Below are 25,748 nucleotides of genomic sequence, written 5' to 3'. Positions count from 1 at the left end.
GGACCTGGGGGCCCTTGTGCATGAATCCCCAAAAGTTAGTTTGCAGGTGCAGCAGGTAATCAGGAAGGTGAATGGAATGTTCGCCTTCATTGCGAGAGGGATGGAGTACAAAAGCAGGGAGGTCCTGCTGCAACTGTATACGGTATTGGTGAGGTCGCACCTGGAGTACTGCGTGCAGTTTTTGTCACCTTACTTAAGGAAGGATATACTGGCTTTGGAGGGGATACAGAGACGATTCACTCGGCTGATTCCGCAGAGGAGGGGGTTACCTTATGATGATATATTGAGGAGACTGTGTCTTTACTCGGTGGAGTTCAGAAGGATGAGGGGTGATCTCATAGAAACATTTAAAATAATGAAAGGGATAGACAAGATAGAGGCAGGGATGTTGTTTCCACTGGTAGGGGAGACTAGAACTAGGGGGGCACAGCCTCAAAATACGGGGGAGCCAATTTAAAACCGAGTTGAGAAGCAATTTCTTCTCCCAGAGGTTTGTGAATCTGTGGGACTATCTGCCCAAGGAAGAAGTTGAGGCGGGATCATTGAATGTATTCAAGTCACAGATAGATAGATGCTAAACCACTAAGCGAAATAAGGGTTACGGGGTGCGGGTGTGTAAGTGGAGCTGAGTCCACGGCCAGATCAGCCATGATCTTGTTGAATGGCGGAGCAGGCTCGAGGGGGTAGATGGTCTACTCCGGTTCCTAATTCTTATGTTTCTTATGTTTCTTATGTAGCAGGCGTCTACTACAACCAAAAAAACATTTTTTAAAGGACCTGCGTAGTCCTCATGGATGCGTGCCCAAGGCTTGGTGGGCCAGGACCATGGGCTAGTGGGGGCTTCCCTGGGCGCATTACCCAGCTGGGCAAAGGTGCTGCACCTGCGAACGCAAAGTTCCAGATCTGCGTCTTTCCCTGTACACCAAATGTGTGACTTGGCAATTGCCTTCCACATGACAATGCCCGTGTGCTCATTGTGGAGTTCTCTGATGAACACCTCTCTGCCCATCTCGTTTCTACGCGGTTTCCCCACAGTAGGCAATCGGCCTGAATCGAGAGTTCATCCCTGCGCCGGTGAAATAGTTTAACTTCCTCACGACATGCCCTGTACGTGGCTGCCCAGTCCCCATTCAGGACACATTTCTTGACTGGAGACAATAGCGGGTCTCTATTTGTCCAGACTTTAATCTGACGGGCTGTCACGGGTGAGCCTTCACTTCCGAAAGCTTCAACAGCCATGACCATCTCAGCACCATGCTCGGTAGCCCCCTCAGTGATGGCGAATGGGAGCCTGCTGAATGCATCGCCGCAGTTTTCGGTGCCCGGTCTGTGCCGAATTGTGTAGTCATAGGCGGCTAAAGTGAGTCCCCACCTCTGTATGCGGGCCGATGCATTTGCATTTATGGCCTTGTTGTCTGCCAAAAGGGACGTTAGGGGTTTGTGATCTGTCTCCAGCTCAAATTTCCTTTCAAACAGGTATTGGTGCATTTTCTTTACTGCATATACACATGCGAACGTCTCCTTTTCTACCATCCCGTAGCCCCTTTCTGCCTGGGACAGACTTCTGGAGGCCAAAGCTACCGGCTGTAACTGACACTTGGCATTGACATGCTGCAACACACACCCGACACAATCGGACGACGCATCGCACGTTAACACAAGTTTCTTACATGGGTCATATAGCGTTAACAGATTGTTGGAACATAACAAATTGCGAGCTCTATTAAAAGTCCTTTTCTGGCTGTCCCCCCAGACACATTCGTGACCTTTGCGTAGGAGCACGTGTGGCGGCTCTAGCAGCTTGCTCAATTTGGGAAGAAAGTTACCAAAATAGTTCAGGAGCCCCAGGAACGAATCAGCTCCGTCGTGTTACGTGGTCTGGGTGCTCTCTGGATCTCTTCCGTTTTGGAGGCAGCAGAGCTGATCCCGTCTGCTGCTACCCTTCTCCCCAGGAATTCTATCTCTGGAGCTATGAAGACGCACTTCGCCTTTTTCAGTCGCAGCCCTATCCGGTCCAGTCTGCGTGGCACCTCCTCCAGGTTGTGGAGGTGTTCTTCAGTATCGTAACCCGTGATGAGGATGTCGTCTTGAAAAACCACCGTCCCTCGAATCGACTTGAGGAGGCTTTCCATATTTCATTGTAAGATCGCGGCAACCGAAGAATCCCGAACGGGCATCTGTTGTACTCAAACAACCCCTTGTGTGTCGTGATGGTGGTCAGCTTTTTCGACTCACTCGCCAGCTCCTGGGTCATGTAAGCTGAGTTCAGGTCTAATTTTGAAAAAAGCTTGCCACCGGATAGCATCACAAAGAGGTCCTCCGCTCTCAGTAGCGGGTACTGGTCTTGGAATGACACCCGATTGATGGTGGCCTTGTCATCACCACATATCCTGACCGACCTATCCGCCTTGAGCACCGGCACAATCGGGCTCGCCCAGTCACTGAATTCGTCTGGCGAAATGATGCCTTCCCTTAGCAGGCGGTCCAATTCGCCTTCTATCGTTTCCCGCATCACGCACGGCTCTGCCCTGACCTTGTGGTGTACTGGCCTGGCGTACGGGTTCATGTGAATCACTACCTTGGCCCCCATGAAAGTGCCAATGCCGGGTTGAAATAATGAGTCAAATTTGTTCAGGATCTGTGAGCATGATACTCGCTCCACAGAGGAAATTGCATTGACATCGCCCCATTTCCAGTTCATGACAGCAAGCGAACTTGTGGGTCACGACTACTGTGGCGCTGCCTAGCACCAGAATGATCTCCTTTGTGTACGTTCGTAGCTGTGCGTCAATCGGCAATAATTTTGGCCTCCTGGCCTTGGACGCCCACAACTTTTCGAACTATTTGATACCCATCAGGGACTGGCTGGCCCACGTGTCTAGCTCCACTGATACTGGGATGCCATTGAGGAGCACTTTCATCATTATCGGTGGCGTCCTGGTGTATGAACTTTATACGTGCACCACATGAACTCGCTGAACTTCAGCTTCCAGCGATTTCCCCCAGTGTTCATTTCTGCAATTTCTGCATGTATTTAGCTCATCTCTGCAAACTCTGGCTGAGTGTGTGCCTCCATGCCTCCAACATGAGCTGCTGTGGGAAACAAAAGGTCTCTTGCCAGTCGATCGTCATTGACTGCCCCGTGATTGTCCTTGAGTGCACCATTAACAGGTGTTGATGGCCCCATTACTGGCCGCATTGTCCCTTGCAATGACGTGAATCGCTATTCAGCTTGCCATTGTCTCTGTAGAACACCCCCTCTGGGTTTGGCTACATATTGGGGCATGCCTGACTGCCCTTGGCTGCCTGGAGAACTGTGTGATGCTTTAACAATGTTGAATCTCTGTCCCAACCATTGCTTGACACAGAACCTCTTGTCGGTTCTGCTCGTGGCCATGCTCGTGTGGTTTAAATCCCAGTTTCTCGTCGCCATTGATACGTCCTTACTATACAGTGTAAAGGCACACGAGGCCCATGCTTCAGGGAAGGTCAGTCTGTGACCTGTCTTTTATTTCTTAGCACTCAAGTGATGGAAGTGGGTGGAGCTTCCCCTTTTATACCTGAAGGTCCAGGTTAGGAATGTCTCGAACAAGTTCACCACCAAGTGGTCATTGTTCTCACAGTGTACAACTTAGGTCAGATTTTACATGGGTTACAATGCTGGTTGCATACATGACAGTCCTGGCCTCACTCACTGTGGAGCTGTGGACGAGCGATTAGTCGAGGGGTTGTTTGCGGCTTCGATCTGCTGTTGTGAAGCGCGGCGGAGATGCAGGATCCTTTAATAATCTCTCACAGCTCAACTGAAAGCAGCCGGAACGTGCAGCTTTGAGAGGGTCTTTCTGCACCGTCAGGGCTGGAAACGGGACGGAGTGAGAGACGCTGTGCAGAGTTTGAGTGTGTACAGAACTGTACAGAGAAACCAGCCAATGTAACAGGGCTGTGAGACACTGCATTTTGTTAATAGTATAGTATTAAGCAGTCCCTCGGATCGAGGATGATTTGTTTCCACACTAAAAAGGGATGAGTTCACAGGTGTTTCGATGAGGGACCTGACAATCTAGGTCCCGAACTACATCATGAAAGGTGGAATATGCCTGTGGGTGGATGGTTTTAAAGTGGGGTGACCGTTGCACACCTGCCACCACACGGGCTTGACAGAGCTAGGTCTTGGTCCAGAGGCAAGGATTACCCAAGGCGACCACAGACCAAGCTCTGCTGCATGGACCAAGTGTGTACACATGTGCCGACTATCCATAGATCGCAGTGTGCGCTGGCCCGTACTGTCCCTGGGCCTTCGCCTCTCCTGAGCCCCGATCTCACACCGCCCCTCCGCCCCGATCAAATATGGAGCAGTCAGAAACAGGACATCAATTAGTCCCTCTAATCTTGGAGACATCAAATATTAACACTGTTATTTGAAATATCATAATATTAAACTCCAGCCTAGTTGAAGTGTTATTAACATCAGCAGAAACAAACACCAACTTTGTTAATATTGAACATTTAATGTCAATTATTCCATTTTTTCTAATATTTAATTGAACAATGTCGAAAATGTTTCCACCCGGTTTCGAACCGGGGACCTTTCGCGTGTTAGGCGAACTTGATAACCACTACACTACAGAAACACTGCGATTGATATGTTGCTAGGAATCTAACCTAGCCTTAACCTACACAGCTGGCCGATACTTCAGGAGCTGGTTTTTCGAGAATAGAATGAATGTGCGATCTTTCGGAAGGCTGTGTGTGTGGCAGGAATTGATCTCGTGTTTCCCAGACTTTACACATAGGAACAGGAGCGAGTGGTTAGGATCTGGGATGCACGGCTTGAAAGGGCGGTGGAGAGAGACTCAATATTATCTTTCAGATGGGAGTTGGAAAAGTGTCTGATGGAAAAACAATTGCAGTACGATGGGGGAAGGGCGCGGGAGTGGGACTCGCTGAGAGTCGGCACGGGCTCGATGGGCCGAATGGCCTACCGTGCTGTAACCATTCCATGATTCGATAAGTTAGTGGCACATTTCAAAGTGTGGGTGGAAGCAGAACATTGCAAAGGTACATGGATTGAGTCGGCAAAACTAGAGGCATCTGATTCAGGAGATTCGCGGGGCACGGAAATTCGGGAGTTTAATGACTTTGAAAGGAACATTTTTGCTTTGTGCCGTTTCGGTCAGAGAAATGTTTGTGAAAGGAATTTTTTGCAGAAAGGGATGCAACATTTAGCCTTCTACCTGAACACTTGTTTCTGGGTGTCAGGTCACATTTCGTTTCAATGTTATTCTTCCAGAATTGCTGTAAGAACATAAGAACATAAGAATTAGGAACAGTAGTGGGCCATCTAGAACCTCGAGCCTGCTCCAACTTCCCCAACATCGGGAACAATCTCCCCGCATCTAACCTGACCAGTCCCATCAGAATATTGTATGTTTCGATGAGATCCCCTCTCATTCTTCTAAACTCCAATGTATAAAGGGCCAGTTGATCCAGTCTCTCCTCATATGTTAGTCCAGCCATCCCGGGAATCAGTCTGGTGAACCTTTGCTGCACTCCATCAATAGCAAGAACGTCCTTCCTCAGATTAGGAGACCAAAATAGAAAACAATGTTCCAGTTGAGGCCTCACCAAGGCCCTGTACAACTGCAATAAGAACTCCCTGCTCCTATACTCAAATCACCAAGCTATGAAGGCCAACATACGATTTACCTTTTTCCTGCCTACTGTAACTGTATGCCAACTTTCAGTGACTGATGAACCATGACACCCAGGTCTCATTGCAACTCCCCTTTTCCTAATCTGCCACCATTCAGATAATATTCTGTCTTCACGTTTTTGCCCTCAAAGTGGATAACCTCACATTTATCCACATTTTACTGCATCTGCCATCAATTTGTCCACTCACCTAACCTGTCTAAGTCACCCTGCAGTCCCTTAGCGTCCCCCTCACAGCTCACACCGCCACCCAGTTTGGTGTCATCTGCAAACATAGAGATATTGCACTCAATTCCTTCATCCAAATCATTGATGTATATTGAAAAGAGCTGGGGTCACAGCACTGAGCCCTGAGGCACTCCACTAGTCAATGCCTGCCATTCTGAAAAGGACCCTTTTATCCCAACTCTCTGCTTCCTGTCTGCCAACCAGTTCTCGATCCAGGTCAGTATATTACCCCCAATACCATGTGCTTTGATTTTGCACAGCAATCTCTTGTGTGGACCCTTGTCAACAACCTTTTGAAAGTCCAAATATACCACATCCACTGGTTCTCCCTTGTCCACTCTACTAGTTACATCCTCAAAAATTCCAGAAGAATTGTCAAGCATGAATTACCTTTCATAAATCCATGCTGACTTGGACCGATCCTGTCACTGTCCTGCGCTGCTATTTCATCCTTAATAATTGATTCCAACATTTTCCCCACTACTGATTCAGGCTAACCAGTGTATAATTACCCGCTTTCTCTCTCCCTCCCTTCTTAAAAAGTGGTTTTACATTAACTACCCTCTAGTCGATAGGAACTGATCCCGAGTCAATAGCCTGTTGGAAAATGATCACCAATGCATCCACTATTTCTAGGGCTACTTCCTTAAGTACTCTTAGATGCAGACTATCAATCCCCGGGGATTTATTATCATTCAATCCCATCAATTTCCCACCTCATAAGGATATCCTTCAGTTCCTCCTTCTCACTCGACCCTCGGTCCCCTAGTACTTTTGGAAGGTTATTCGTGCCTTCCTTCGTGAAGACGGAACTGAAGTATTTGTTCAATTGGTCTGCCATTACTTTGTTCCCCATTATAAATTCACCTCAATCCGACTGCAAGGGACCGAAAGTTGTCTTCACTAATCTTTTTCTCTTCACATATTTAAAGAAGCTTTTGCAGTCAGTTTTTATGTTCCAAGCAAGCTTCCTCTCATAATCCATTTTCCCCCTCCTAATGAAACCCTTCGTCCTCCTCTGTTGAATTCTAAATTTCTACCAGTCCTCAGGTTTGTACCTTTTTCAGGCCAATTTATCTGCCTCTTCCTTGGTTTTAGCACTATCTTTAATTTCCCTTGTTAGCCACGATTGAGCAACGTTCTCCGTTCTATTTTTATCCAGACAGGGATGTGCAATTGCTGAAGTCACCCATGTGATCTTTAAATGTTTGCCATTGTCGATCCACCGTCAACCCTTTAAGTATCCTTGGCCAGTCTATTCTAGCCAATTCACACCTCATACCGTCAAAGTTACCTTTCCTTAATTTCAGGACCCAAGTTTCTGAATTAACTGTGACACTCTCCATCTTAATGAAGAATTCTACCATATTATGTTACTCGTCCCCAAGGGGCCTCGCACAACAAGATTGCTAATTTGTCCCTTCTCATTACACATCACCCAGTCAAGGATGGCCAGCGCTCTTCTGGGTTGAGAAAACCATCCAAAATTCACTCCATTAAATCCTCCTCCACCACATTACTACCATGTGGTTAGCCCAATCACGATGTCGATTAAACTCACCCATGATAACTGCTGTCCCACCACTGCACACATCGCTTCTTTCTTGTTTGATGCTGTCCCCAACCTTACCACGACGAACCAGTCAGACAGACATTGCAGCAAGGGTCTGTTTTTGTGAAACAGCAATTGCTAAAAGAACAGTGAGCCTGACATGATTTGAATACGCAACCCTTTGGTCTAGAGTCAGACGCACTACCGTTGCACCACAAGCTCTACACAGTAGTTAAGCAATGTTCGTCTATATGAAGGTTCTGCAATACAAGGCGCTTTAAAATCCCCGCCCATTCCCACCAGTTTTCAAAAGCAGCGCTCACCTGACAGTCACCGGATGGTTTGTTCGAAAACTTTTCTCTAGCTTTCACAGGAAAGCATCATTAATTAACCCCTCACCTTCTTTTGCACAATCAAACAAATGCTAACTCAGGGACACTCCATACTTCAATCACTTGGCCTGTGCTTTGGGGAGCGGGCAGGGAAGTGGACCTGAGTCCATGATCAGATCAGCAATGATCGTATTAAATGGAGGAGCAGGATCGAGAGGCCGTATGGCCCATTCCTGCTCCTATTTCTTATGTTCTTATGTTCGTATGCATGTTAACCCATTTTACTCACTGTATTTTAGCTTTCTGATTCAAAGTGTTCATTGCCGATGACACCAGGTATCTGGGGCAACTTTTATCAAATTTATCAGCACCGATTATTCCTACCGTGCACACAAAATACAATCAGTAGTGAGGATAAAATGCCACAGTATGTATTTTCAGATTCAACGCAGTAGCATTTCAAATAAAGTGAAATAATTTTACACTGAAATGATTTGCAAGTGTTACTTGTATTTGGGTCTTTAATTAAAACTTGTGGCGTCTGACTCCCGTTCATGCCACTGCTGAATAAGAAAGGATGGTTTGACATTGACCAGACTGCACTGCACGTGATATTTGTGAGCTCATCCTTTATATTCAGTGGTTTCTCGCCCTTTGATGGGCTGCAGTGTAGCGGATATCACGTTGGCCTCACACGTAAAAGGTCCCCGGTGGATCCGTTTTCTCTCACTCAAAGTTATATATTTATTGATAAAATAAAGATCAATTAATGAATAAGGGAGCCCTTTTGCCAGGAAAATAAATAGCAAATAAAAACAGCAAATGCTGGAAATCTCAGCAGGTCAGGCAGCATTTGCAGGAAGACTGATCTCACCTCCGATTGTTCATTCACAGCAACTTTAAACATAATGTTTCTGCCTGCGATTGAATCAGGGATTTTACACGTGTAAAGCAAACGTGATAACCACTACACGACAGAAACCTCTTGTACAACAGCCCGCACAGCGAGGAGCTGACCAGTGAGCTTGCTCTGTGCTGATCGGTAATGTGTTGGCTCACCTCAAACAACTTCTGTCCCACACTGAAAGTTCTCAATCCTTCTCCTCCGCTGCCCTTTACAGAAATGTCACGGATCACCCAGCCACCGTGTTCACTTCCACATCCTCACAGTGGGGCCACAGAGGCTCCTACCGTCTCCCCGCGATCAGCGAACTCACCCAGTTTACAAAGTTAAACCCCAAACACGTGCCCGGCAAAGTGCAGGAGAAGCCACATATTCTGTAAGCTCGGTCTATCACAGAAAGTATTGGCATTCATGGTGATTACAGCAATTATTAATCGTCTCACAGACCTCAATTATTTTTATGCGATGAATTGATCGAGGATTGAAAGCAGGTTAGTGCGCCGGGTCTTAACCCCTCGACCACCAGGGAACAGTTACGATGCATGTCGAACCAGGTTAGTGCACCGGGTCTTAACCCCTCGACCACCAGGGAACAGTCACGATACATGTCGATATATTTATATATATTTATATATGAACCTGAATGTCAATGGCTACCTACCTAGACCTCGTGGCGCCCGCGGTAGTGCGTCTAACTTTCAGTGAGAGAAACGGTTCCACAGTGACACCTGTCATGTGTTCTGCATGGTGACTGCTTGCACTATTACAAGGTGTGCCACCAGAGGGCACTGCGGGGGGTTGAGACTTGTAGCTTACCTGCACAGGTGTGCCTGGCCTAGTATAAAAGTCAGGCCACCAATAAAGGTTATCAATAAAGGACTCAGGTCACGACAGTTAAAGAACGACACATTGTCTCGTGGAGTCATTATCAGAGCATTTGAAGGTCTAATAAGGGAGCCCAAAGCCTCAGAAACTGGAAATTCTACAAGAGCGTCGAAGTCATGCTGTAGGTGCCTGGGACAACACATTGCTCAAAGTTGTCCACATGTGAAGGCAGAGTGTTTCTTCGACAGAAAGACTGGGCATCTTGCGAAGGCATGCCGACTGAAGGGAAAAACCTGTTGTTAAAGCTCTGAGTCCAGCGTTCAAAGCTATGAGTAGAAATCCCAAGAGACTACATAGTATGGAAGACCAATAACAGGACGATGAGATGTTAGAGTTACACATCATCAGGAGCACGATTTTAACGGACAGTGATTCGGAAAAAATCAAAATCCACATCGATGTTGCTGGATTCAAGATACCAATGGAAATTGACACGGGTGCATCCGTGAGTGTAATACCGGAGTCACTGTACCGCGACAAATTGCGTGATTTCTAACTGGAGAAACCCATGATAGAGCTGCGAGGCTCTTCGGGAGAGTAAATTCCTGTCGTTGGTCATATCACTGTACCGATCGGTGAAATATAAAGATCAATTTCAGAACTTGCCTCTAATAGTAGTGAAAAGAGACAAGTCTGCCTTACAAGGATGAAATTCATTAAGCTCACTGAAGCTGGATTGTACTCAGATTTTCTGTGTGGAAGCGAGATTTTCATCAACGGATGAGGTTATCAAGAAGTATCCAAAGTTGTTCTGCGAAACGGACAGTCCGATCCAAGGCTTCAAGGCGAGTGTCAGGGTACAGAAGGACGCTAGATTGGTTTACTACAAGCCCCGTTCCGTACCATATGCACTGAAGGAGAAAGTTCAGCATGAACTCAAAAAACTAGAAGGTGTGAACCGTTACACTGCGGAAACATCTCCACTTTCAGCACCAGATTAACAAAATTCAACCCAATGAAATCGGGAGAAAAGTTCCTCACATGCTCAGGGCAAAATAAATAATTGTCGTTCTACAAAAGAATGAACAAATTTCAGCACCAGGTCAGACGGAAATGTTAAGCGAGCAGGTAGACTGCTGAATCGCACTTTTAAGGTGTTGGTGGTGACAAAGCAAATGGGTTCTGCCTCATGATTCAATCTAAAACATGTCTGAAATAGGATTCGAACACTATCTATAGTGACCAGCGCACCTCATCTTAGACCACGTGGCCATCATTACTATTCAGTGCTGTGTGTGGCCACCTGCAGGTTGATTTTGAACTTTTGTGTCCTGTCACATGAAATAAATCAGGGCAGCAGGCAGATCTCTGCCTGACACCGGGGAAAGAGTGAGACAGACCTTGGAGCAAGGGGCTGGTTATTGTCAAACAGCAAATGAAATATTAATTCTGGAAGAATAACATTGAAACGAAATGTAATCCTGACACCCAGAAACAAGTGTTAAGGCAGAAGGTTAAATGCTGCATCCCTTTTGCAAAAAATTCCTTTCACAAACATTTCTTTGAACAAAAAGTCACAAAACAAAAATGTTCCTTTCAAAGTCATTAAACTCCCGAATTTCCACGCCCCGCAACTCTCCTGAATCAGATGCCTCAAGTTTTGCCGACTCCATCCATATCCCTTTGCTCCAAGGTCTGTCTCCCTGTTTCCCCGGTGTCAGGCAGAGATCTGCCTGCTCCCCTCATTTATTTCACTCTCTGTGAATCTCTCTAATATTCCAACAGCAGCCATGGTTGTGTGAACGTTTGTATTCGGTTAATCGTCGCCAATTGCTATGAAAAGTAGAACACCAGGAAGCTGAGTCCTGTGAGCTAAACTTAGTGTGATCTTAGTCTTCTTTATTCCAACTCCAGAGTGCCTGAACAACATGGCAGCCAACCTTTTATACTGGCCCTGCACGTGTGGGCAGGTGACCATTAGGACTCCAACAGTCACGCCCTCTGGTGGCAAGTTTGACATAGTTACATACTTCACATAATTGTTATCGTTAAGAAGTTATAATTCCAATGAATGCCTGAATCATCCGAAAGGAGCATGGTTTGTAGGACAAGGCTACATATCAGGAAGGAGCGTAGTTAGATGACAAGGGAAGTGATACTCTGATTATAAGTTTGGAGAATAAAAAGAGTAAATGCTGGAAATACTGAGCAGGCCAGGCAGTATCTGTGGAGAGAGAAACAGAGTTAACGTTTCAGGTTAATGACCTTCCATCAGAAGTTGGGCAGTTGTGTTAGGTAATAGTATTAAAAGTTTCAATTGTCACGAAGCAGTTGTGAGGAAAAAATATAAAATGTGGCATTTAGCACTGATAGTTTTGAATCCAATTAATATTTGAAAATTTGTACACCGAGCTGGGAACTGTAACGTGTTTGAGTTCTTCAGCTAACATTCGCAAGGTTTGGGTGTAAGTACTGTTAAGTGTATGTTTAATTATTGTCTGCTTAATAACTCTGAGATTTAATGTTGCGGACCCTATTCCTGCACTACGTGTGTTCCAGCTCTGTTTGGAGCACCGATCCCTTCAATCCTTCGCTTAAAGGGACAGTTGGATTCACCGGATCTTTGTTTGGTGAAATTTCAAAGATTGAAAGCGGCGCACATCAACCTGGTCACCGACTCACTAACCGCTACACGCTGCTCCCGTGAGATGGAAGCCCAGTTACTGTTACAAGCTTGAACGCAGGTACAAGGATTACTCATTCATAGAAAGTCCAAGTCCCTGAGGCACCTGATTTTTTGCACCAAACTCCTTCGCAAAGAGTTGCGTATCGTGTGGGGTGATTTGGGCACATCTTTCCCCACACTACAACTCTTCAAACATAACTCAACGGCTGTAAAGCGCTTTAGGGCGTCATGAGTTCTTGAAAGGTGTTGTCGAAATGCAAGTCATTCTTTGCAAAAGCATGATGCAATTTCAAAATTCTTGAGTAAACTCAGGGCTCGTCCAGAATTTGAACCCGGGACCTCTCGCAAATTTCAAGCAACAACCCCCCAGCAAGAATCATACCCCTAGACCAACGAGCCAACTGCTTGATAAATGTGGAGATAAGGTGTAACCATTATTGAAACATTTTTAGTGTGTTGCTATTCTTGATCGGAGGAGCACATGAGATGGAATCAGTGACTTTGCTTTTTCGACCTGTCTTCTGAAGCACCGCACGGTCCCATTCCGACAGTCAATGAGCTTTTGGGACGTTAGAGTATGCAGGCTGTGGGTGGTCACCCCGAGCACAGCAGAGGTGTTTCTCCATTATTTCAGGGAGGGGACAGTATCTTTCCCCTTCTCTCTTCCTCTTGTCGATAACCTTGTGCTATGGTTTCTCTATTTATTCCCCTGAATCAGTTTCTAGTGTTTAAAAGGTAACTAAAGATGAAATGGGTGTCACTGTGGAACAATTTCTCTCACTCAAAGTTAAACGCACTACCGTGGGCAGCACGAGGTCTAGGTTGGTAGCTTTTGATATTCAGGTTCATATATAAATATATATAAATATATCGACATGTATCGTAACTGTTCCCTGGTGGTCGAGGGGTTAAGATCTGGCGCAATAACCTGGTTTCAATCCTCGATCAATTCATCGCATAAAAATAATTGAGGTCTGTGAGACGACTAATAATTGCTGTAATCACCATGAATACCAATACTGTCATGTATCTCACACTACTGTACATAACTGTACCTTACCATGCAATACATGACTATAACCAGAGAAGACTTGTAACCACAAACTTACCTTACCACCAGGGGTGCATTTGCAGGAGACACTGCATACCTTTCCCAGACAGGTATATAATGACAGGTCTCAGGCAAGTGTGGCATTCGAGAGCTGTGTAATAAAGGTGCAGCTCCAGAGTGACCTTGACTTCAGTATGTGCCTCGTGTGAGTCTGTACTACAGGGTCAGGACTTTACAGTGGCGACGAGTTGCGGGATTACAGAATCCAAAGAATGGTGACCAACGGCTCAGACGAAAAATACAATGCTGGAGATAAATGGGAGGAATTTATAGAAAGGCTCCAGCAAAGCTTTGTAACCAAATACTGGTTAGGCGACAATAATGCAGACAAGAGAAAAGCCCATCTCTTGACCAGCTGTGGCTCGAAAACATACGCTTCAATGAAGGACCTGCTGGCACACGAGAAACCAGCAAGCAAGTCGTTTGAAGAATTGATCACACTGGTAAGAGACCACCTGAAGCCAGCAAGTAGCCTACACATGTAAGCTACTTTGGACCCGTGTCAAAGCTCGCCGTACACCGAGCACAGGCTGAGGAAAACCCCGGGGGAGAGGATATCCCGGTCACTGGGCCTTCCAGCAACACTGAACAAGTGCCTGTTCTGAAAATTTCCAGTGTAATAACTTGCAACTGGAATATCCAACAGTCAGAATGGACGAGTGGTCGAAGGCGCTGCGTTCAGGTCACTGTCATTTCTGGAGGCGTGTGTTCCAATCTCAATCCTGACATTCAGTGTTTTTAATTACAAACTCATTTGTTTGGACACCACTCTGAAGTGCTTTGGGACATCCATCGAACTGAATAAAATGACCCCAATTCAATTGCAAACAATGATATCAAAGTTACTTCTCAAACCGGGAATCGATCCTGGGTGGCTGTCGCGAATGGAATGGTTTTGTGAAGCATTGAAATGTGCCCTCCAAATATCTTGCACTGCTCATTTAAAAACACGGTTATAATTTGTTTCAGTGCAAAAGAAGGCAGGCTCGAAGGGCCAAATGGCCGACTCCTGCTCCTGGTTCTTGTGTTCTTATACAGAGCACAGAATAAATGATTAAATTATCAACTCTCCCTCAGTTTGCATTTCTTTCATTGTGCAATAGAAGATTATGGGTTCATTAATGATGTTTTCCTTTGAAAGCACCACAAAGGTTTCAGGAAAATAATTCACCAACATGGGTGTCGAACCCACAACCTGGAGATTAAAAGTCTTATACTCTACCGACTGAGCTAGCCAGGCACTCTGGAGTTGTAATAAAAACGACTAAGGTCACACTAAGTTTAGCTCACAGTATTCAGCCTCAGGGAGTTCTTCCTTGCAGAACAATTGGCGACGAGTAACAGAATACGAACCTTCACACAACCATGGCTGCTGTTCGAATATTAGAGAGATCCGTAGAGGGTAATGATTGGGAAGCCTGAGTGCAGCAGCTCGATCAGTACTTTCTGGCAAAGAGCTGGAAGGAGACACGAACGTGGCCAAGCATTGGGCGGTTCTCATCACCATCTGTGGGCCTAAAATATACAGCCTCATCAAGTATGTGCTCACACCGACAAAACCAACAGAGAGGGAATATTTTGAGTTGTGCACACTGGTTTGGGACTACCTCAAGCCGAAGGAGAGTATCCTCATGGCCAGATATCGTTTTTACACGCACCATCGCTCCGGGGACCAGGACCTGGCGGATTAGGTTACCGACCTGAGACACCTCGCGGGACCTTGCGATTTTGGAGCTGCGTTGGGGCAAATGCTGTGGGACTTTTACGTGCTGGGCATCAGCCACGAGGTCATTCTTCGAAAGCTGCTGGCTGCTGAAACGCTAGACCTGAGCAGAGCCATCGCGATCGCCCAGGCATGCATGGCCACGGACGAGAACCCCAAACAGATACCTTCTCAACATCGAAGCTCACCGGCAAGTACTGTGCATAAAATGATGTCGCTAGCAGGCCGAACTGCTTATGGCAGGGCCTATACGTCTGTGGCTGAAATACCTGTGATGACTCAGAGTGCGCCATCGGGGATGAATGTGAATCTATCAGCACCGTGTTAGTGCTGCGGGGGTGATCATCGGGCCCATCAATGTCGTTTCAAGCACGACGTGTGCAAAGGCTGCACAACGATGAGGTACCTCCAGTGAATGTGCAAACGTGCTGTGACATACCAAGTGGCAGAGGATGATCGATCCGGCATGGATCATGCAGCACATGCAACTCAACCCGAGGAACAAGGACTCCCAGGTGCCGGTGGGGATGTTGCATTTTATCAGGGAGGCTTTGAGGGTGTGCCCGAAACGTTTCCTCTGCCTGTAAAATCCTGACCCTTGCAGTACAGACTTACACGAGTCACATGCTGAAGTCAAGGTCACTCTGGACCTGCACCTTTATTTCACAGCTCTCAAGTGCCACACTTGCCTGAGACCTGCCTTTATATACCTGTGTGGAACAGATATGCAGTGTCTCCTGCAAGTGCACCCCTGGTGGTAAAGTACGCTGTGGTTACAGGTCATATCTAGTTACAGTCATGTATAGCATGGTAATGTACAGTTATATACAGTAGTGTGAGATACATGACATAGCCCTCCCCCAAGGTCTTATTTTCTTTATAGGTTCAGTCTCTCAGGTGGTCTACGCTGTCGCGTGGAGCGTCTTAGTTGTGGTTCAGTTGTTTGCCTTGGTGCCTGTTTTTCTTTCGGTGTGATTGCTGGTATCTCGCCTGGGCTGTCTGTTGAGACTGCCCTTTTTTCAGGTTGTTCCCTCTGTCTGTCCACCAGGTGTGGTGTGAGTTCCACATTGTAGTCTGCCTCTGGTTCTGCAGTGCCATCAGTGAATCTACATTTTACTTGGTTTACATGCTTCCGGCACGCTTGGCCATTGTCCATTTGTACCACAGTGGCCTGTTCCTTCCTTATCTATTACTGTCCCTGCAAACCATTTGGGAACCCGGCCATTGTTTAGCACAAACACTTTGTCCCCTATCTCATTCCACCTCCCCCTCGAATTTCGATCATGGTACTCAGTTAGCTTCCGGCGCTTTGCCTCAATAATTTCATGCATGTCTGGGAGGATTAAAGGGAGTCTCGTCTTTAAGGTTCGTTTCATCAATAGTTGCGCGGGGGAACCGCAGTCAACGAATGCGGACGAGGTCTGTATGTCTCAGAAGTCGCGACAGGCGGCTCTGCAGCATGGGAATTTGGATTTTTAGCATCCTTTGTTTCACGATTTGCACTGCTCGCTCCGCCTGTCTATTGGAGGCCGGCTTGAACGGTGCCGGACAAACCCCTCTCTACCTCGCAAGGGCATAACTACTCGGCTGCCCCACATCAGGCAGTCTGCCTGTAGTGATAGTTCATGCATGCGCCTATGGAAAGGTTTGATCTCCTCGGAGCAGGCATCACGAGCCTCTGCCCAGTCACCAGTTAAAACACATCTTTTGACTAAGGATAACGTGGGGTCGCTGCTCGTCCAAGCTCTGATTTGGTGAGCCGTCATCGGTGAACCTGTGGATTCAAAGGCATTGATTGCCATGACCATCTCACAGTCTTGTTCGTCGGACCCTTCCGTGGTCGCCAGGGCTAGCCTGCTAAGCGTGTTGGCACAGTTGTCTGTGCCTGGCCTTTGACTTATTGTATAGTCGTAAGACGCTAACATGAGTGCCCACCGCTGAATGCGTGCCGAGGCATTGGCGTTTATTGCCTTGCACTCGGATAGCAGGGATGCGAGGGGTTTGTGGTCAGTTTCTCACGCGAAACTGGCCCCGAAAAGGTCTTGGTGCATCTTTTTGACACCGTAAACGCACACGAGCGCCTCCTTCTCAACCATACAGTACCCGCGCTCCGCCCGCGAAAGTGAACTGGAGGCATAAGCTATGGGTTGTAATTTACGCGCATCATTGACATGTTATAAAACGCACCCGACCCCATACACTGACGCATCACATGTGAGAACTAGCTTTTTCCCTGGATCAAAGAAAACCAAAACACTGTTGGAACATAGAAGGTTGCATGCCTTATTGAAGGCGCGTTCCTGGGTGTCCCCCCAAAACCAATCGCACCCCTTCCTGAGTATCACATGGTGAGGCGTGGTTAAGTTCTGCATATAGTTCCCAAAGTAATTGAGTAGCCCGAGAAAGGCGCACAGTTCTGAGAATTCCGGGGCCTGGGTGCCAGGCGAATTGCTTTTGTTTTGGATTCTGTTGGGCGGATTCCATCAGCGGCAATCCTTCTGCCCAAAATTTCAACCTCGGGCGCGAGAAACAGACACTTGGATGTCTTAACTCTTAGGCCTATCCGTACCAATCGACTTAGTACTTCCTCCAAATTGCAGAGATGGGAGTCGGTGTCCCTGCCCGTGATAAGTATGTCGTCTTGAAATAGAACCGTCCCCGGGATGGACTTGAGCAGACTCTCCATGTTGCGCTGGAATATAGCAGCTGCCGACCTGATGCCGAATGGGCATTGATTGTACGTGAAAAGGCTTCGATGTATGTTGATGGTGGTGAGCAGCTTAGTCTCCTTGGTCAGTTCTTGCGTCATATACGCAGATGTGAGATCTAGTTTCAAGAAAAGTTTTCCTCCAGCCAATGTGGCAAATAGATCCTCCGCTCTGGGCAGCGGGTACTGGTCCTGTCGGGAGACTCTGTTTATGGTAGACTTATAATCCCCACAGACTCGTACTGATCCATCAGGCTTCATGACGGGGACGATGGGACTTGCCCAGTCGCTAAATTCCACGGGTGAGATAATGCCTTCCCGAAAAAGCCGGTCCAGTTCGTGTTCAATCTTTTCCCTTATCACATTAGGCACAGCTCTAGCCTTGTGATGGACAGGTCTGGCATCCTGTGTGACGCAGATTTTAACTTTCGCCCCTTTGAAGGCTGAAGGAGATGTTCAAAACGATTTGGAACTGTTGAGCAGGAGGTCCGTTCCTCTGACGGCAAGCTGTGCACATCATCCCATTTCCATTTTAGTTTTGCCAGACAGCTTCTTCCCAACAATGCTGGGAGATCTCCGGGGACATTCCACACGGAAATCGGTTCACTGTATCTTTGTGTGTCGTAGAGAGCATGGCGCTGCCAAGGACTGGGACGATTTCTTTGGTGCAGGTCCTTAGTTTGGTGTCGACCCTTGTGAGTTTTGGTCTGTCGCTTTTGTGCGGCCACAGCTGTTCAAATTTTGGATGCTCATGAGGGATTGACTTGCTCCCGTGTCCAGTTCCATGTTGACGGGTATCCCGTTGACTAGGACCCTTATCATTATTGGAGGCGTCTTGTTGTAAGAACAGTGGACATTGATCGTGTTGACCGCTGTACCTCGGTGTCCCGGGCACTGTCCCCACCTTCTTCTGGTCCGCTTTCCGACCCTTCTGATTCGTATACCAGCCGAGCTGCTGTTTTTTTGCACGTGAGCCAGATGTCCTGTATCGTTGCAGTTTCTGCAAACAGCATGCTGAAATCGACACCCCCTTGTTGAGTGCCTTCCCCCACATTTCTAACACAGACCGCTTCCATTGTTTACGAAGGATGAGCTGCGTCTGGCTGATCTCTGTTGAGCTTCTCACAGTCTGTAGTTGATTGCTCGCATTGTGGGTTGATGAGGTGTGAAAGGTCGTCCATGTGGCCCTTGATGGCTTCTGGCGCCACTGCCACTTTTGAAGGCCTGCTCTCCTGCCTTTGTCTGTGTGTGGGGGTAGCGGCTTGTTTCACGCTGTGAACCCCTTGTTCCGATGTTTCGTTAGTTGTCGTATCCGCAGTGTAGATCAACCTTATTTCTTCTTCTCCTTCCAAGAATGTCTGTGCGATCAGTGCTGCTGCCTTTAGGTTCAAGTTCTTGGTCTCTATAAGCTTTCGGAATATGCCTGCGTGGCCTAATCCTTCAATAAAAAAGTCTCGCAGTACTTCTCTCCTTAGTTCATTGGAGAACTCACGTAAACTCGCCAACGTCCGAAGTTCCGCCACGAAGTCGGGTATGCTCTGGCCCATACAGCGTCTGTAGTTGTAGAACCTGTGTCTGGCCATGTGTCGGCTGCTCGCTGGCTTCAGGTGGTCTCTCACCAGTGTGCTCAACTCCTCAAACGACTTGCTTGCTGGTTTCTCGGGTGCCAGCAGGTCATTCGTAAGGCGTATGTTTTCGAGACACAGCTGGTCAAGAGATTGGCTCTTCTCTTGTCTGCCTTATTGTCGCCCAACCAGTCTTTGGTTACAAAGCTTTGCTGGAGCCTTTCTTCAAAGTCCTCCCAATTGTCTCCGGCATTATATTTCTCATCTGAGCCGTTGGTAGCTATTCTATGGATTCCGTGATCCCGTAACTCGTCGCCACTGTAAAGTCCTCACCCTGCAGTACAGACTTACACGAGGCACATGCTGAAGTCAAGGTCACTCTGGACCTGCACCTTTATTTCATAGCTCTTGAGTGCCACACTTGCCTGAGACATGCCTTTATATACCTGTGTGGAACAGGTATGCAGTGTCTCCTGGTGGTAAAGTATGCTTGTGGTTACAGGTCATATCTATTTACAGTCATGTATCGCATGGTAAGGTACAGTTATATAGAGTAGTGTGAAATAAATGACACTGCTCACCGGGGGCTCGCTTACCGTGTCGGAGTTCTGTGTAGAGGGCGTGCTTAGTGAGTCTCGTGTCGGGCATGTGGACAATGTGGCCCGCCCAGCGGAGCTGGTCGAGTGTGGTCAGTGCTTCAATGCTGGGGATGTTGGCCTGAGCGAGAACACTGATGTTGGCGCGTCTGTCCACCCAGGGGATTTGCAGGATCTTGCGGAGACAGCCCTGGTGGTATTTCTCCAGTGATTTGAGATGTCTGCTGTATATAGTCCAGGTCTCGGAGCCATACTGCGGAGCAGGTATCACCACCGCCCTGCAGACCATAAGCCTGGTGCCAGATTTGAGGTCCTGGTCTTCAAACACTCTCCTCCTCAGGTGATCGAATGATGTGCTGGCACACTGGAGGCGGTGTTAGACCTCGTCATCGATGTCTGCCCTTGTTGATAGTATGTTCCCGAGCCGTGGAAAATGATCCACGCTGTCGAAGGCCACACTTACAGCCTTCATAAATGTAGCAACCTCATTCTATTCTCTGAAAACAAGTTCCTGAATTCTCGGCTATCTGTGTAGGTTTAGAGCTGTTGTTTTATCCTAAGATAGATTCTAAACAGTGTTTCCGTAGTGTAGTCGTTATCACATTCCCCTCACACACGAAAGGTCCCCGGTCTGAAACCGGGCGGAAAGATCTTGAAAACTTGAAAATGGGACGAATGGCTGACTCCTGTTCCTAACTCTTACGTTCTTCTGATCTCTTGACCTTTCACAGGAGAACAATCTCTCCTCTGAACATGCATGAGAAAGCTCCAGAAAATATTTCCCCCCGAGGTGCTTTCGCGTGTGAGGCGAACGTGTTAACCGTTACACTGCGGAAACATCTCCACTTTCAGCACCAGATTACCAAAATTAAACCCAATGAGATCGGGATAAAAGTTCCTCACATGCTCAGGGCAAAATATCTGATTGCCGGTCTACAAAAGAATGAACAAACTTCATCACCATGTCAGACGGAAATGTTAAGCGAGCAGGTGGACTGCTGAATCGTACTTTTAAGGAGTTGGTTGGTGACAAAACAAATGGGTTCCGCTTAATGATTAAACATAAGAAATGTCAGAAGCGTGACCTAAACCGACATTTCCAGAGGAGATAGTGACCTGAACACAGCAGCTGAGACCGCACGGCCATCCTGACTATTCAGTGCTGCATGTGACCATTTGCAGGTTGATTTTGAACTTTTGTGTCCTGTCACATGAAATAAATGAGGGGTGCATGCGGATGTCTGCCTGACACCGGCGAAACAGTGAGACAGAGCTTGGAGCAAGGGTCTGGTTATTGCCAAACAGCAAAGGAAATATTAATTTTGGAATAAAAATATCCAAGCGAACAGTGACCCCGAAGTGATTTGAACACACAACACTTTAAACTGGAGTCAGACACGCTACCGTTGCACCATGAGACATACACAGTGACTTGGAGATGTTCGTCTATATGAAGATTCTGCAGTACAAGGGTCTTTAAAATCCCCGCCCATTCCCACCAGGTGTCACAAGCAGCGCTCACCTGACAGGCACCGTATGATTTCATCTTAAACTTTTCTCTTGCTTTCACGGGAAACCATCATTAATTAACCCCTCACCTTCTGTTGCACAATCAAACAAATGCTAACTCAGGAACAGTCCATACTTCAATCATTTTTCCTGTGCTTTGCTTCTTACCTCGAAAACCATATCCCATTTTACACACTGTATTTTAGCTTTCTGGTTCAAAGTCTTCAGGGACCTGGGGCAACATTTATCAAATTTAACAGCACCGGTTCTTCCTATCGTGCACACAAAATGTAATCATTTGTGAAGATACAATCCCACTGTGCATATTTGCAGATTCAACCCAATAGGATTTCAAATAAAGTGAAAGAATTTTACACTGAAAAGATTTGCAAGTGTTACTTGTATTTGTGTCTTCAATTAAAATTTGTGGCGTCTGACCGCCGTTCATGCCACTGCTGAATAAGAAAGGAGGGTTTGACGTTGACCAGACTACACTGCCCCTGATATCTGTCAAGTCATCCTTTGTTTTCAGTGGTTTCTCGTCCTTTGATGAGCTGCAGTATAACGGATATTACGTTGGCCTCACACGCAAAAGGTCCCCGTTGGATCCGTTTTCTCTCAGTCAAAGTTATCCATTTATTGAAGTGAAATAAGGAGCAATTAATAAATAAGGGAGCCCTTTTGCCAGGAGAATAAATAGCAAATAAAAACAGCAAATGCTGGAAATCTCAGCAGGTCAGGCAGCATTTGCCGGGAGACGAAAGTCGCCTCCGATTGTTCATCCACAGAAAGGTTAAGCATAATGTTTCTGCCTGGGATTGAAACAGGCACATTTTGCGTGCAAAGCAAACGTGATAAACACAGCACAAGTTTCAACAGCAAGTTTCAACATCTGGGGCGGAGCCAACAGGCGCCTGGCTGCAATGAGCGATAAAAATCTGTGTTGGGCAGAATCCCATCGATCTCAGTCGGTAGAATTTGAGACTTTTAATCTCAGGTTCGTGGGTCCGAGCCCCACTTTGGGTGATTACATTTCTTTTAATTTAATGCAGCTTTCATGGAAACACATCATTAATTAACCCACAATCTTCTCTTGCACAATTAAATAAATGCTAACTGAAGGAACTACAAAATTCAAGTCTGTGAGATACTCATTCATGATTTCAATCATCACTAATCCACCCACAACATTTGACATACGTCAAGGATTCCACATTTGCCAAACCCGGCTTGCTCAGTCGATAGAGCATGACACTCTTAATCTCAGAGTCGTGGGTTCCATCCCCACGTTGCGCGAATAAGTTCTGTTAAATTAAATTTTTATGTTGCTTTCACGGGAAAGCATCATTAATTAACTGATGAATTGGAGAGGCTGGGTCCGTTTCCTTTGGAACAGAGTATTTGTCCTCCAGGATCGATAGTTTCCTTGCTGAATCACAATAACTAGACCCAATATCTCCCTCTGGATGTTCGGGGGTCTCTCGTACACTCCCAGTCGTGTGATCGCCCCTTTTCTGTTCTCCAATTGAATCCATATGGCCTCGTTCAAAAATCTGTCTATCTCCACCTAAAATATATTCAATGACCCAGCCTCCACAGCTCTCTAGGGCAGAGAGCTCCAAAGATTCACCACCCTCTGAGAGAAGAAATTCCACCTCATCTCCGTTTTAAATGGGCGACCCTTAAACGGTCAGGGAATAAGGGGTTATGGGGATCAGCCATGATCGTATTGAATGGTAGAGCATCTCGAGGGACCATGTGGCCTACTCCTACTCCGACTTCTTATGTTCTTATGACCGCTTATTCGGAAACTGTGCCCCCAAGTTCTAGGTTCCCCCACAAGGGGAAACATAGAAACATAGAAAATAGGTGCAGTAGTAGGCCCTTCGGCCCTTCGAGCCTGCACTGCCATTCACTATGATCAGAGCTGATCATTCCCTCAGTACCCCTTTCCTGCTTTCTCTCCATACCCCTTGATCCTTTTAGCCACAAGGGACATATCTAACTCCTTTTTGAATGTGCGGGTTAATTCCCGTGAAAGTAACATAAAAGTTTAAGGAAAATAATTCATGCAAGGTGGGGCTCGAACGCATGACCTTAAAATTAAAAATCTCATGCTCCATAGACTGAACTAGCCAGACTTGCCCACATCTACTTCGTCAATGATAACCTCCAGGATGTTGATGTGTATTAGTCAAAGGAACATAAGAAATAGGAGCAGGAGTCGGCCATGCAGCCCCTCGAGCCTGCTCCACAATTTAATAAGATCATGGCTGATCCGATCATGGACTCAGCTCCACTTCCCCGCCCGCTGCCCATAACCCCTTAACCCCTTATTGTTTAAGAAACTGTCTATTTCTGTCCTAAATATATTCAATTTCCCAGCTTCCACAGCTCTCTGGGACAGTGAATTCCACAGATTTCCAACCCTCTGAGAGAAGAAATTCTTCCTCATCTCAGTTTTAAATGGGCGGCCCCTTATTCTAAGATCATGCCACAATTCTAGTCTCCCCCATCGGTGGAAACATCCTCTCTGCATCCACTGTTAGTGAAAATAAATTCACATAGACTCTGGTAAGGTAACAGAGACAACTTTATTGCTAACAGAGCTCTGGGAGAAGAGTTGAGATCCAGCGATCTCCCCGAGTGCCTTGTGCCGCGGGGTTATAAGCAGTTTAGAAGGGGGCAGAATACAATCATTTAAATTCATTTACATACAACCAATCGATCCATATGGCAACGCAATTCATTTACATTCAACTTTTTAGTGTTAGTGAAACCTGATAGCATGGTGCGAGTTTGGAACTCTTCCTCTTTATCTTATTTTGTGTTTCGTTATTCTGTTGCAAAGCTTTCGATGAAACAGTGGTCTGCACCTGGCCAGGAGTCACTTGTTGCTGCAGAGTTCATATCAGGGACAGCAGATAGGCTTCTTGGTACAAAGTTCATTTCGTGGTGGCTTACCCCATCATGCTTTGCTATGTCTGAAAATCCACTCCAACACCTTCGTTCTATTCTCGTAAAACCAGCTCCTTATGTATCGGCCAGCTGTGTAGGTTAAATCTCTAGATATATTACGAAGATTACTTTAACGACAACGTTTCTGTAGTGTAGCGGTTATCACATTCACCTCACATGCGAAAAGTTCCTGGTTCAAGCCCAGGAGGAAACATTATTTTGGAGGCTATTTTTGCTGCAAATATATTGAACAAAAGTCGCCCAAGGTTTCTTGTCGCATGAGCAGTGAATATTTTAAACCCGTCTCCTAAACACAGAGTGTATAAAGTCAGATCGGGAAGAAAACTTCATCAATGATTCAAGCTCATTAAATGATTAACATAAGAACACACGAAATAGGGACAGTAGTCGGCCATTCGGCCTCTCGCTCTTGCTCTTCCATTCAATAAGATCATGGCTGATCTGACCATGGACTCTGAGTTAAGGGACTCGGGGGCCTGTTCTCTCTCCCCTGAGATGGTTCACGTTCTACAGTCCAGCCTGCAAAAGGCACCACTCTATGTACAGTACTTGCCGGGTTTGAGACCTGAGGAGGAGTCATCCGCCGAGAGCCACAGGTCGAGGTCATGAATGTTTGGCTCACGGAGATGGCCTTCTGCATCCGCTGTGGTATCCGCTGACGGTAGCTTAAGAAGGAGGCCCTCGTGCCGATTCCGATGTCAAATATATCCCGCAGTGATTCGGTGAGGTGTTCACCAAAATCCCACGGTGCTTCCAGCCTCCTGAGGTCTGCAGCATATTTCGTGATCTTCTGGCCTTCGTGCAGTCGGTGTGTATAAAACCGGTGTCTGACTGTGAGGATGCTCTCTTTGGGCTTGAGTTGCTCTTGGATCAGTGTTACAAGCTCCTCGTACGTTTTGGTCATTATCATCGCTGGTGCCAGCAAGTCCCTGACGAGGCCATAGACGGTGGGCCCACAACTGGTTATCTGGATAGCTCTGCAATTATCAGCCAGTGTGGCCGGGTTGTCACCTGCCAGATCGTTTGCTGTGAATTAATGGTCGAGCCTCTCCACAAAGGCTTCCCAATCATCACCATCGGCGAACTGCTGCAACGTACCAAGGTTAGCCATTTTCGTGTGAAGGTCCGTAATCTCATCGCCAATTGTTATACCTTCAGATGCTCTGATGATGACTCCACGAGACAATGTGTCATGCTTCAACTGTAGTGACCTTAGTCCTTTATTGATAACCATAGAGTGAGGGTCACACCTGGTGGTCTGCCTTTTGTACTTGGCCAGGCACACCTGGACAGGTAAGCTACAAGTCTCCCACTGAAGT

At 46.7% G+C, this 25,748-nt stretch overlaps 1 non-coding gene across 1 annotated transcript; it reads right to left on the bottom strand.

Annotated features, from left to right (window-relative positions):
* Positions 1-4,558: 4,558 nt before the first annotated feature.
* trnav-aac (transfer RNA valine (anticodon AAC)) lies at positions 4,559-4,631 on the bottom strand. Its single transcript has one exon. It is a non-coding gene; the product is annotated as a tRNA-Val (tRNA).
* Positions 4,632-25,748: the final 21,117 nt, after the last annotated feature.

The sequence above is a fragment of the Pristiophorus japonicus genome, unplaced genomic scaffold (genome assembly GCF_044704955.1).
Source record: "Pristiophorus japonicus isolate sPriJap1 unplaced genomic scaffold, sPriJap1.hap1 HAP1_SCAFFOLD_109, whole genome shotgun sequence".
Taxonomy (NCBI): Eukaryota; Metazoa; Chordata; class Chondrichthyes; family Pristiophoridae; genus Pristiophorus; species Pristiophorus japonicus.
Note: the sequence above shows the minus strand (reverse complement) of the source record. Positions and strands in the feature narration are given on the sequence as shown.